At 46.3% G+C, this 12,381-nt stretch overlaps 1 long non-coding RNA gene across 1 annotated transcript in view; it reads left to right on the top strand.

Annotated features, from left to right (window-relative positions):
* Positions 1 to 12,381, top strand: part of LOC143442469 (uncharacterized) — a 56,112-nt gene that overhangs the window by 36,585 nt on the left and 7,146 nt on the right. The window lies entirely within an intron of this gene.

The following is a 12,381-nucleotide window of genomic DNA, read 5'->3' as shown; positions in this document are numbered from 1 at the left end:
TCATCTCTCCCTGATCCTTCCAGCCACTGTCCCCAAAGCATGGGGCCTCCTCACTGCCCTTCAGGCTCCACACATCTCCTCTCCTTTCAGCAAGTAATCACCCAGCTGATGATTAAGAGTTCTTTATCTCTCCCTGACAATAGGCCTTAATTTAGACACACGATATGCGGATGTATCTTCTCATCCTATGGATTTCCTGATAGTGGTGCACAAAATTTAAAAGTTTTATGAAGTCCAACTTCCCCCTTCTTTCCCTATTAACTGTGATGTTATTACAGCACCACGTTTAAAAGATCATTACCAGGTCTAAGCCCACAAAAGTTTCTTCTGCTTAAAAAAAATAAATGTGTATTTCTGTGTGGCTGTGGGTGAAAGTGGTAAGCGAGGGTGCAGGGACCTGAACTCAGGTCCCCCGCAAGAGCAGCTCCTTAAATGCTGAGCCATCTATCCTCCCCTCCCTTATGTTTTATTTATTATTTCTTTTAGCTTCTGAGATTACAATGTAATTATACAACTGCCCCTTCCCACTTCTCCCTAGGGATTCCAATAGATATTGTACTAAATGTTATCGTTATCTTTGTAAAATTAAAAAATTCAATCCATGAATAAGGACTAGCTTTCTCTTTTTTCAGGCCTGCTTTAATTAGAATGTTTTGTATTTTTCAAAGTATAAGTCTTATACCAATTGGATTAAGTTTATCTGTAAGTATTCTGTTTGATGCTGTTATAAATGTAATTGTTTCCTTGATTTCCTTTTGGGATTTTGTTTTTGTTGTTACTTTTTTGAGATACAGTGTCACATGTAGCCCTGGCTGTTCTGGGACTCAATTTGTAGACCAGGCTGACCTTGAACTCACAGAGATCCACCTGCCTCTGCCTCTGAGTGCTGGAATTATCAATTGCTAATGTATAAATGTCCAACTGATTTTTTTTTTTTTTTTGGTGTGTGTTTTGGTTTGTATCTTTAAGCTTTGCTGAATTACTATATTAAATGTGTGTATGTGTGTATATGTGTGTAGTTCTCTCTCTCTCTCTCTCTCTCTCTCTCTCTCTCTCTCTCTCTCTCTGTGTGTGTGTGTGTGTGTGTGTGTCTTATAGCTTGCACTGTTGGGTTGCAGTAAGCGTGGACATCTTGTATGTTCCTGACCTGATCTGAAGATCGTTCAGTCTTCCCTTATTGATAGACACCCCTTATGGGATTCTCATAGTCCTTTATTATGTTGGGGTCGTTTCTTTCCATTTTCAGTTAATGGAGTGTTATTTTCTCCTCCTGAAAGGACACTTTATCATTTGATAAGATCACTTTATCATGTGATAAGATCACCTTATCATGTGGTAAGATCCTATGGGTTTCCCCTTCATATTGATGTGACCTTTTATCTCGAACCATTGTTGTAACCTGAGAGCAAATCCCACTTGGTCAAAGTATCTAACACTTCACTGTGCTGCTGAATTTGTTTGTTAAATATTTTGTGTTTTCACTTCTGAGGGATGGGGGTTGTTCTGCTGTTTTCCTGTGCCCTCATTTTCCAGCCCCGGGATCAGGTGAAGCTGACCTTGGAGACCGTGTTAGGGAATGCCAGCTCTTCAGAGTTTTGAAAGCGTTGAGAACAGTTGATGCTATAACTGTTGTAAATAAATGTTCAAGAGAATTCACACATAAGCTGTTGGACCTGGTGTTTTCTTAGTTTTGGTATTTCACAACTTTATTCCTTATCCAATGTTCTTACTTGGTGTGAATCCATTCAGAGGGGTATTTCTTCTCTAGTTGGTATTGGTGGATTTCGTGAGTTTGGAGTTTATCCATTTCACCTTGGTTGGAACACAATCATACATAGCACCCTCTTTTTGTTGTTGTTGTTGCCGGTTTTTTTTTTTTTTTTTCTGTTTTTTGTTTTGAGACAGAGTTTCTTGTGTAGCCCTGGCTGTCCTATAACTTGCTCTGTAGAGCAGGCTGGCCTCAAACTCAGAGATCCACCTCACTCTGCCTCCCAAGTGCTGGGGTTTAAAGCTGGCACCACCACACCCGGCTATTGGATCCTTTTTATTTATGTCAGATTATAAGTGATGTCTCTACTTTCACTTCTGCCTTCAATGACTTGATCTTTTAAATTAAAAAAATATTTTATTGCATGTGTATGGATGTTTTTGCCTACGTCTGTACATATGTGTTCAGTGTTCTTGGGGGCAGAAGAGGGTATCAGATCCCTCAGAACTAGAGTTACAGATGGTTGTGAGCCACCATGTGGGTTTTGATAGTTGAGGCTGAATCCTCTGGAAGAGCAACCAGTGCTTTTAACCACTGAGCTGTCTCTCCAGCCCCTGACATTTGTTAATTTATATATATATTATGTATATATACACAGTCACTGGCTGTAGCCCTGGCTGTCCTGCACTAGGCTGGCTTTGATCCACCAACATCTTCCTTCTAATGATTTTTATTATTTTAATTGTCTTTTGATTCTTTATTTCATTTATTTTTGCTTTCATCTGCATCATTTCCTTCTGTGTGCTGATTTTTTTTTTTAGCTTACTCCTCTTCTTTTGTTCTCTTAAGGACCTTACACTCTGTCCTGACAGCTCAGACAGACCCCCGGGTCCGTCCTCACACCTGGGTGCATGTCTTACCCGGCATCTCGCTGCACAGCCTGGGCCCAGCCTCGTTCCGTAGTGCAGACTGGCCTTGAACTTGGACGGCCTGCTTCTGCCTCCTACAAGGTGCATTAAGGCTGTGACGTTCTCAGCCGTCTCACACACGGCTTTATAAATCCCCTATGCCCAAGGATGTATGGTTCCTAGATTTCCTTTACTTTTCTGCCCAGGGTTCCCTTCAGCCACCTGAAAGTAGTTAAGTAACAATAATGTAAACTTCTCTGGTAATGTGCCCGATGTCTGGGTTTTCTCAGTGATGTTTCTCTTCTCAGTGTTTTTGTTTGTTTTTTGTTTTTCTGTGAGTGAGCTATATTTTGAATATTTGTAGCTTCTTGATGACTATGGGAGACCATAGTCATCAAGACCATTATAGTGAGTGTGGGATCTTTGGACATCAATTCTTATGTTTCTCAGAGGCTGATGACACCGTTCAAACTTAGATGTAACCTGCCTCTGCCTCCCGAGTGCTGAGTTTAAAGGCGTGTGCCCCATGCCTGGCTGATGGCCCTTGTTGGGGACAGTGCCATCTACTTGTGACTTTTCCAAAGCGATTTTGCTGAGTGTGCTGTCTTTGCTGTACAGGTAATATTTAGGGATTTCTTTTGTGGGGGAGAGGATGCACTGGAGATGGGTACTGTTGGGGTGGTTGACAGGGAAGAAGGACTGTTTTGAGAGCTGGGAGGATAGCCATGTCCTTGGAGCTGAGGTTTTCCAACACCCTGAGACATTACGCAGGGCATGGAGTGTCCTTGCTAGCAAGGAGGTAGTTTTCCTGGAAGATGACTGGGGAAAAGTAAAAGATAAGATGTCGTGAATCAGAAGACACACACCTTTAATCCCAGTGCTCAGGTGGCAGAGGCAATCGGATCTCTGCGAGTTTGAGGCCGGCCTGGTCTACACATTGAGTTCTAGGACAGCTAGGACTACATGGTAAGACCTAGTTTCAAAACAAAGCAAAACAAGATGTCTTAGATTTTTTTTTACCTAGATTTTGGCACCAGACAAATTTAAATTTCCATCTATTTGTCTCCTCTATGGAGGTAACAAAGAAGGTAGTAAGTAGCTGTGGTGGTCCTCTCTTCTTTCTTTCTTTCTTTCTTTCTTTCTTTCTTTCTTTCTTTCTTTCTTCTTTCTTTCTCTTCCTTTTGAAACAGTGTCTCACAATGTAGGTTGGCCTGGTCTGTAACTCATTATGTAGACCAGGCTTGCCTCAAAGTCATAGAAATTTGCCCGTCTCTGCCTCCTGAGTGCTAGGACTAAAGGTGTGTACAACACACTAGAGTTGTGTTTTTATTTTTTATGTGTATGGATTTGTGTGTGCATGGATGTTCTAGAGCTGGAGTTAGTTATAGGCAGTCACAAGCCACCCAGAACAGGTGCCAGGAACTGAACTCTGGTCCTCTGGGAAAGCAGAAAACACCCATACTGAGCTCTCAGTAGCCTCTCTGATGGTTAATTTTAGTTGTCAACTTGTCTGGATCTGGAATTAAGAGATAAGCCTCTGGTCACACCTGTGGGGGGATATCTAGAATAAGGTTAGCCTTTGGGAATATCTATAAAGGTTTTAAATTTTTTTAAAATTAATGTGTGTGTGTGTGTGTGTGTGTGTGTGTGTGAGAGAGAGAGAGAGAGAGAGAGAGAGAGAGAGAGAGAGAGAGAAAGTGTGCATGCATGTGAGCTCGCATGTGCCACAGCTCAAGTATGAAGGTCAGAGGACAACTCTGTGTGACAGTTCTTGCCTTTACCTCGTTGTGGCAAAGGTCTGTTTCTGCCTCTGTTTTTTACTATGGAAGTGCTGGGTCTACAGATGCACACAGCTGGACCTGCCTTTTTCTCATGGGTTCTGGAATTGAACTCAGGCCGTCAGGCTTTCAAGATAATTTTTTTTACCCATCAAGCCATTGCTCCAGCCCTGGGATTTTCCTGACTGCAGTGGGTAGACAGGTCATAGACATAGGACTACCCATTTGAAGTGGGTAGCTCCTTCCAGTAACTGTCCAACTTATAAGAAGGTCAGAGGGACAACAAAGTTTGACATTTTGCCTGCTTGCCTTGTGTCTTGCTGGTGAGTTTATCTACTCTGTGGCTGCCACTGCCTTTCCTTGCTGATATCGGAACCTTGATTCTTCTGGCTTCCAGCCTTAAGACCAGTGGCTCTCAGGGACTCCCCTAGGCCATCAGGGCCAGACTGGCATGCTAAGGTATTCAGCCTTGTGGACAGCAGCTGCCAGGGTCTCAGCTTCTCCAGTGGGAAGACCATGGTTGTGTAGCAGCCTGGATGGTACTGTATAAGCCAGTTTAATAAATATCCTTTTGAATATGTATCTATTTATCTGTTTGGCTCCCCTAGAGAACCCTAAAGTAGTAACTTGTCTTTGAGTTTTCTGAAAAGGAGATAGCAGGGCCTAGAGCAAGGTATATAGATGACAGTCATCCTGCATTCGACGCTTTCCCAAACTGGCTGCACCAAGAATCCCCTGGAAAGCTTGTTAAAAATAACGAATCTGTCATTATCCCAGATCAACTTAAATAGACTTTCAGAACAGAGCCAAGTCATCTATATTTTTACCAGGTTGTCCAGGTAATTCTGAGCATTTGATGGGTGACGCTGAAGAACCACCTGGGCCGGTTCTGCTCCCATCCCACACTCCAGATGGGTAAAGAGCTTGTGGGAGGGAACAAAGGTGACCAGAGAAAGTGATGTCCCCATTGCCTCTCCAGAGGAAAGTTACTTTCTAGCCTAGCACAGATAATAAAGGGGGGCAGGGATGAAGAGTAAAAAGGGGATCGTATGGATTCCACACCTAAAATATCTAGGTGCTTCTCTCTCACCCCAGATCCTGCTGTGCCCTAGCCTTTATTTATGGTCTTATTTGTGGTGCATGGTTCCTCATCAGGTTCCATCATTGCCCACATTCCTGGATCCTGAAAACTCCTAGCACAGACCAGGAACCTCTCCTGTCAAACTTGAGCCTGCAGAGATAGAACAGCCTCAATGAGATGTTCCATCCTGGGGCTGCGGGGGGCAGGGATGGGGTGAGGTGGTCTTCCTGTTTGTTCCTGGGCTTAGCGTCTAAATGATGGGCCTTGTAGGTAACTGAAGATTTGATGGGGCCAGAAACCTTGCTGGGAAAAAGCTAGGGAAGGAAACATCTGTCTTGAAAACAAAGGAGATGGATGGTACCTGCCCCTATTTGGTCTGTGACTAGACCTGGGGGCTGAGAAGAGACACTGAGGTTTCCCAGGAAGGAGCAAGGCAGGCAGGGAGGTTAGACGAGGAATGCCTTGTTACTTTTCTCAGGACTCCAAGGACCCATGCCCAGCAGTTCTTATGCCTTGAGCTGCCGGCCTCATCCTAGCCCACAGTCCCTCTGAACCCTAACATAGACACGGAGGTCTAGAGTTTACATCCTAAAACCGATCTGGGTCCCTGAGCCAGACTGCATGTAAACAGTGTGGAAAGGACACAGAGGCCAGTGGATGCCAATCTGAGAGTTGAGTGTCCACTTAAGTGTTCCAGTCCTTGATGTGAAAGTTTTGACTCCTTAGGTAACCTGGTTACTGATTGGCAGCCCCATGGAGGTCCAGAAGCAGAGGATTCCTACATTGGTACCTGGATGTAAGGAGTGGGGCAGGCACTGTGGCTGATGCCAATGCTAACAATGAGACAGCTGACACACAGAGTCCCTGGCGAGTGGGAGAGGAGCCTTGTGCATTGCTGCCTCTCTCAGCCTCACTTTCATCAGGTCTACTACCTGTCTGGGACTGGTACCTGGGGCCATTCTGGGGTAGACATCTTAGGTGTTGCAAGAGTCTGGAAATCCCCATATTGGAATAGCCACATTGGCTTCAGCTCTGTGCCTGCCTGCTCCTGTCTACTCGGGGGCGCCAGGGCAGCAGATGCTCCCTCTAAGTTTGGCAGACAAAAGCCGAGGGGAGGGTATAGTGGGAATTTCTGCTCAAGGGTTGGGGCTGATCCTGGAAGAGGCTTTGGGGTGGGCCAGGACACATGGCATGTTCATCCAGGGTCAAACGACGGCGTGGGTGCTTTGGTGCTCCTGGGTTCCCGGCAGAGCACTGAGCGAGCCATCCAGGAATAAGACGCCTCATGGACAAAAACAGTAGTGGCATGCCAGTGGGAGCCGTTGAGTCCCTGACGCTGTGACAGTTGTGTGCCCAGCATAGAGGTGTATGTTACCCAGTGTGCAACTGTTCAGGGTTTGGTTTGGAATTAGATGGATGCCGAAAATGGTGTTGATGGGAACAGATTAGAATAGGGTTATGGCCAGCACAGGGAAGGATTCTGCTGATGTTAACATGGAGTTTTGAATTGGGTTGTGATTCTTGCTGATAAAGGCTGGTATATCTCGGATTGGTATTTTGAAGATGGAATGGAGTTGGACACTGAATTTGGATCTGAGGTTAAGATCAGCCAAGGAGTTTGCATTGTACATTGGAGGTTGGTTCTGAACTTCTAAGACAACAGAGAGGTTCTGTGCCATGTGCAATTCTGCTATGGGGTGGGGAGGAGTTTGCTGGGATGCTTTCTAGGCTTTCTGTGTGAGACTGCAAATCTCCCTAGAGCTATCCAAGTAGGACAGGTGGCCATCCAGGTCCCAGGGAGAAGGAACCCCACAGCCTTCTATGTCAGGCTCCTTTGGCCATTCAAACATCTTGTTGATATTTACCACACCACCTTTCTCTTTCTGGGAATAAGGCTGGAGTTTGGTTTAGGAGTACGCCTGTGAGGCTGAGATTGCAGTGGGATTGCGGCTAACATTAAAGCTTGCCATAGATCTATAAAAGGGATCATGCCTGTGTTAGGGGCCCCTTCCTGGGCACCTGGGACTACGATGGTTCCCTAAGGGTGGCCTGGATCAGGCATGTCCGCCTGGTTTGTTCTTCCTTATACCTGCCGTGTCAGACTTCGGGGAGGGGGGAGTTAGTAGTCTGCAGGCATGGGGCCCTGTGTAAACTGAGGCTTTTCATGGTGATGCAGATTCTAAAGAGGGTTGTGAACTCGTACTACTATGAGTACGAGTTACACGACGTGCTAACTTTGGTAAGTCTTAAAAAAGAGTCTGTCCCTGTGAACAGTTTCTGGCATTCACCTATCTTTGACATCATTAACTACTGAATATTCTCAAGTATTGGGGTCATTGCTGCTCTGAATCTTTTTTCCTGTAGTACACAAGATCGAATCAAAGGCCTTCATATGTGGGGCAAGTGCTCTGCCACTGGACAAGACACTCCTTTGGTGAATATTTAAGACCTAACTATCAAGTTGTTGAAACCAGGATACATACATAAATTTAAGGCTATGTCCCATTAAGGACAGGCAATAGGATAAAAGTTACAAACCAGATTTAAAGGAGTGAGAAGGGTCAGCATGGTGTTATGCCTTTAATTCCAGTTCTCTGGAGGTAGAGGCAGGTGGATCTCTGTGAGTTAGAGGTTGACCTGGTCTACAGAGTTAGTTCCAAGTCAGCCAGGGCTACATAGTGAGAACTGGTCTCAGCAGAGAAGGAGGGGTCAGAAGAGAACTAGAGGCTTGCTCCGGGAGAGGTGCTTAAAGGGTGGATTTGGACAGCATTTGTATCTGTGGTTCTGTGTGACTAGCTATATAGTTTTGTATGCAAGCCTATCTTTCTGTCTGCGTGACTGTCTTGCCTGGGTCTGTTCCAGCATGTCAGACTTGGGGTGTTTATGAGTCTATGTAGGTTCATTTTCTAGTCAAGATTTTTCATGGTCTGCTTCAGTTTTGAGTGGCATGGTTGACTTTGTCATATGAACCTGTGTGGTTGGGTCTCTGTTTCCATGTGAGTCTGCTTCAGCCTCTCCTTTCGACACCCCACCCCCCTTTCCCCCTGACATGCCCCAGCTGCCAGCACTATTTACTGCAAATAATGGCTTCCCTTCCCGCTGTCTGGATTCCCACGGGTCAGGCTGCCTGACTAGGCCCCTGGCCCTCTGGCCTCTGAAGCAGGCTTGACCTTGGAAATGCTACACTCTGGAAATCCCCCATGCTCCTTGCCTGGGCAGGGGCTGAGAGAAGATGTGTGGAGAGGGAGAAGGCAAGAAGGGCAGCCGTTGGCAGCGCCCACCCTCCTGGAAACAGTATCTTTCCCGATTTTTTTCTCAGGCTTCCTCTTCTCCCCATGCTCTCTTTTCAACCATGTGCTCAGGGCCCTGACTCAAGTCTCTGGGCATGAGAAGAGACAGTCCTCCCAAGCTGGGTCCGACTAGGTGTAGTTCTGTGCTGTGTCCCGGGGTCTGAGCGCTGTAAGAACTCTCGTTCACACTGACCTCAACTTTGTCTTCCTTTCTTCCCTCTCTTTGAAATGAACAAAGGAACCATTTTTGTTTTTTGTCAGGCCTGGCTCCAGAGTCCAGTTGGAGATTAGGCCCTAGGGGGTCGGCATAGTAGCAGGAACCGAGCACAGCAGCCCCGGAGTAGCAGTGTACTTGTTGTAGCCACGCCCACTGTTTCCTATAACTCCTCCAAGACCCACGCAAAATCTGTATCCATCCCTGCCTCCTTCCAATCTCATGTCTCCTTTAAATCTATTTTATATCCCATTGAGTTCAATTTGTACAGCCCATAAACTAAGTATCATGGAGCTGTCCGCTGGAATTTAGTTGATTTACCAAGGGCCATGTCCTTAAAGGAAACTCTCTTTCCTTTCTAGCAGCCACCAACTGTCAATAACTCTTCAGCTAGGAGTGGGGCTTCATGGCTTCCAGGCTATTTTGAAATGTTCTTCTTGAGAGCCAAAAGAGAATGTTCTAGAAGGTCAGTGACGTTTATCATGTCTGGAAGTGCTAGAGTGACCTTTCGCATTTCTAACCAAGCACTGATATGTTCCTGGCATCTACCACTAAATCTAAGCTGTAAATTCTTGAGTTTGTGCCTACGTGAGGCTTTTGCTTCTTCAGAGTTTCCCTCCCTTAAGTCTAAGGAGAGGGAAGGGATGGGGCTGTGCTAGGATTGTGGGAAGGATGGGAAGGCTCCGTCCTCCATCGGCATCTTGCTGAACCAAAGGCTCTGCCTGTCTTCTAGCTCACTTCTCTGCCGAGAATTCAGGATCCCGAAAGTCTCTGTTGCAGTTCATCTCCCCAGCCCTTTGCTGTGGGAGGATGGTCAGCAGCACAAGCCCATGGTGGATTGTGACAGGCAGGAGCCTGTGGGGAGCCATCGGAAGGACCTGCTCCACCCTAAACCAGGATGTGTGCATGGTAACCCACCTTCCTACCTTGGGCCACCATGACGTTTGAGTCAATTCTCTTTATTGGCTTCTGCCCCAGACTTCTCCATGTGTGGCTCTCTGCCTGGCTCCCACCAGGCAGAGAGGATGTGCCTGTCACAAGACCTCCTTTTCGTTTTAAAGATGCTTCAGGAAAACACCTGGGAGAATGTTGGCTCAGCTGGCCTGGTCTTGTGCTCTCTGCCCTCTGGACCAACTAGGGCCTGGGCCTGCTTCCGTTATGTGCAAGATCATCTGCCATGCAAAGTAGGGACATTGTCCGTGGTTTTGCCATGTGGGCTTCCTGCTGTGGACATGTTACACCAAACAATCGTGTTCTGCTGGATTTGGTAAGCCTTGTGTCTGCTTCTTATTGGTTTGATGAGTTGGCTACTGAAGATGGGTTTTCTTAAGACCAAGAACATTCTCTTATCCCTGACTCCATATCATCACTAAGGCCGGCATTTCCCTCCTCCATTAGACTTCCTGGCCTCTGTGTGTCATGTTGGAAGGACAAAGCAGCAGCAGCAGCAGCACATTCTAAGGGTTCTCTGGTGACCACTAAGCATTGATGAGAATACTTTGTGGACCCAAAGATAGAAAGTCTCTCCCCTAAATAGTTAGAGTATGATGTATGACCTTGAGAGGAGGGTGAGAATCTAGGGAGGGAGGGACGGCCACTCAGGGTGGAGGGACGGCCACTCAGGGTGGAGGGACGGCCACTCAGGGTGGCCTCGCTCCCCTCCTCCCTGGGTCTCTCCCCAGACAGCACTGCTCCCTGACCCTCTGCTGAGCTCTCTGGTGCTCTCAGGCTCTGGGCACGCAGTACTTTCCCTGGATTCTCTCTTGCGGCTCCTAAGATCCATGAACACCTGCTTCAGATGTGCGAACAGCAACTTCAACTGCCTTCTCGTCTGTTCTTATCTGGGCTCTTGTGCTGCTGTCAAATGTTTGTGTCCAATAGAAACTTCTACACTAAGTTAGAGAGGCCCTTTCTGCCTTCATTCTTTCCTTGGCTTGGCTCTCCTGGGAAGCCATGGCCCCTTCCTAGATCTCCCCCCTTCTCCCCCCCTCCCCGCTCCAGTCATTTTCCCACACACTAATTGATGGAGAACTTTCTTCTTTTGGCCTACGAGGGACTCCCTTTAACTCTCTGTTCTATGTGTGGGAGCAAAGCCTGTTCTTTCTCTTTTCTCTCTCTCTCCCCTTCCCATCACTTCCTGCCCTCACTTCTTTCTGCTAGCCCCAGCTTCTCTTGACCTCACCATCTTCCCTTCTCAGCCCCTGAATACTGGACATTTCAGGCATAACCCTCTATTCCTAGCTTTCACTCTTTTTTCTTCTTGAAACCTTTCCAGCATGTCTGTGGGTTCACTCACCCAGTGCTGTCTTCTCAAGGCTATGACTAATCTTTCTGCAGCTAAATCAGCTGTCTGCACCTTCCATGGCCAACAGGTACCCCTCCAGCACTTCATCACTCTGTTCTCGAAAAGCTTCGGTCTTCACTTCCAGAATGACACAACCTTTTGTTGCTTTTGCTTCCACAGGGACTACTACGTTTCAATGTCTTCTGCATATTGGCTTCTCCTCTAGTTTCAGATTTATACCCCACCCCACTTCTAGGGGGCCCATAACAGCTCAGGCAAGCACTCTACTGCTGCACTGTACCCCAATCCTCCAGTTTCTTAAAGTAAAAGCACCTCAAGGCCCAGTCCTTATACGTCCCCACTTCACTCACTCCCTGGATGGCCTTACCTGGAATCACTGTTCTGTCACTGAGATCATAGCACACTGTCCTGGTGACCTCGCTGGACTTCTATCTGCCTCACCCAGTCTTGTTTTTGAGGAGTAAGGTGGGACATGATTGTGTTCCCACTGAAAGGTGACTTCTTGTGAATATAAAGCTACTAACCAGTGAAAGAAGGAGCGTGTGTGTGTGTGTATGTATGTGTGTATATGTGTATGTATGTGTGTATATGTGTGTGTATGTGAATGTGTGTCTGTGTGTATATGTGTATGTATGTATATATATGTATGTGTGTCAATATGTGTATGTGTGTATATGTATGTGAATGCATGTGTATGTGTGTGTGAATGTGTATATGTGTGTATATATGTGTGAATATGTGTGTGTGTATATGTGTGTGTATGTGTGTAGGAAGGTGGGGGATGGGAGTTGCTCTCTGCTGTTGTTTCTGGTACTCACTGTAAGGCAGGAATGTGTTACCAAGATGATGTAGTAGACGGTCTAATGCGGGGAGGCCAAGAGATGCCTTTGTTGTGAGATCACCCGTGACAGGATGCAGGAAATCTAAGTCGTAAACCTGAGGCTTCTGGTGGAGAACTGGTGATCTTCAAGTACCTTTCTGGAATCTTTCTGGTGGCAGATGAGGACCTTCCTGGATTTTTTTTTTTTTTTTTTTTTTTTTTTTGTATTAGCACCAGGATTTGGTAACCTATACATCCTGTTACCATGTTTATCTAT

The sequence above is a fragment of the Arvicanthis niloticus genome, chromosome 5 (genome assembly GCF_011762505.2).
Source record: "Arvicanthis niloticus isolate mArvNil1 chromosome 5, mArvNil1.pat.X, whole genome shotgun sequence".
Lineage (NCBI taxonomy): Eukaryota > Metazoa > Chordata > Mammalia > Rodentia > Muridae > Arvicanthis > Arvicanthis niloticus.
The sequence above is the reverse complement of the archived record's forward strand: the minus strand, read 5'-3'. Positions and strand labels throughout refer to the sequence as shown.